The sequence below is a fragment of the Chaetura pelagica genome, unplaced genomic scaffold, assembly GCF_000747805.2.
Source record: "Chaetura pelagica isolate M959 unplaced genomic scaffold, ChaPel_1.0 scaffold405, whole genome shotgun sequence".
In the NCBI taxonomy this organism is placed as follows: Eukaryota; Metazoa; Chordata; class Aves; order Apodiformes; family Apodidae; genus Chaetura; species Chaetura pelagica.
The window spans coordinates 6348134-6349720 of NW_009953489.1; positions in this window are offsets into that span (position 1 = coordinate 6348134).

The window sequence follows — 1587 nt, forward strand, 5'->3', positions numbered from 1 at the left end:
CTGCTCCTGTACACAAAGGGAAAAGGCAGAAAGTATTTTAATGACCAACACTATTTTATCTCACAACTCTCCAAACCTGCAGAGCAGATCTTCTTAACTCAGAGCAGATCTCACAGTGACACAAGAAAACTGATTCAAGGAACATTAGTTTTTAGCAGCCCAGCTTCAGATGCCCTGGAAGAACCTAGAGAAGACCCAAAGAGGATGACAACTAACATGGCAAGACTTACAAACTTCTATCAGTTTACTAGGTTAATTTAATTTTGCTACTTGGACACCTCCAGTTAGCAGAAAGAAACCTAATGACAGCACAGAACAATATTTTTTTCAGTTACATATGATGCTCTACTCCAAACAAATCCTTCCATTACAGTTTCATCCCCCACTCTAAGTGGAACACAAAAGTGGGTGAAACCTGCGACACCTCCACATGAGGCACACTGATTTACTGCAGGTCTTCAGAACATTCACCCTTGGCTTCTTGTTTCTACCTGAGAATTTTGTAGAGAAAAGCCAGTTTGTGCTATAAAGTATCACAGATCAAATCCTGACCCTGCCATTTGCATCTAGAAAAAATGAGATTCTCTACAAAAGGTCTGGGGAAAAAAAAAAAAAAGTTTGCTAAAAAAATATTTTAGAGACATCATTATTTGATGTAGCAACATGATACCAATCTGGAATTAACCCCAACAGTCCTCCCCACAGAGACTGCAAAAGCAAGAACACTCATTAACTTATTTTTAGAATGGCATCATCCAAATAGCTCACTATGACAGTGAAAGTCAGCTGCAAGTTCTGACACATGGTGCCAGAGAATAGTAAGAATAATAGACCCACTATTCAAAGAACAATAAGACCTATTATTTCCAATAGACCTCTCAACATAATTTCTACCTAATAACTCCCAATAGTTAGGTACACCTGGGTATATAAGCTAATAAACCCCTCCTGACTCAGGTAGCAACCAGCTGTGGGTACAACCCCTCCAGCCCACAGAGAGCCCCAAAAGGCCACAATTTATCTGAGAAAAGGGTTGCTTTGCAGAACTGAGCACAAGCCTGGCAGAGCCAACCCTTCTACTTTTCACACCCTCCCAAGTTCTGTGAGTTAAACAGATCATAGTCTGCTGCCAGTTCATTCATTAGCCTGCCAGGCAGTGAAGGAAGGAAAGCTTTGTGCCTGCACATACAGCAGTGGTGCATTTGTCCACACTGTGGCTTACAGAGACTAGTTTAATAAAATTAAACAACTAGTAATACCCCAGTCTAAAAATGTTACAAAAAACGTCAGAAAATGCACTCAGGCCACACGAAGGCACCGACCTACAGTGACCACAGCCCCTGGGATCCATTCAGAAAAGAACAGCTCGCTTTACACACTTCCCATATCTCCATTTGGAGCTTTTTACACCTGACAAGCCTTGTCCGAAAGACGAAAACCCACCCCCCGCCCGCGCCGCGCTCCGGGAGGGCCGCGGAGGAGGCGGGAGCTGGGACAGGACCCAACCCCCCCCAACCGCCTGTGCAGCCCCCCCTGCCCGGCAGCGGCAGGAGGGCCAAACCCCCCCACAGCCACAGCCAAGACGGG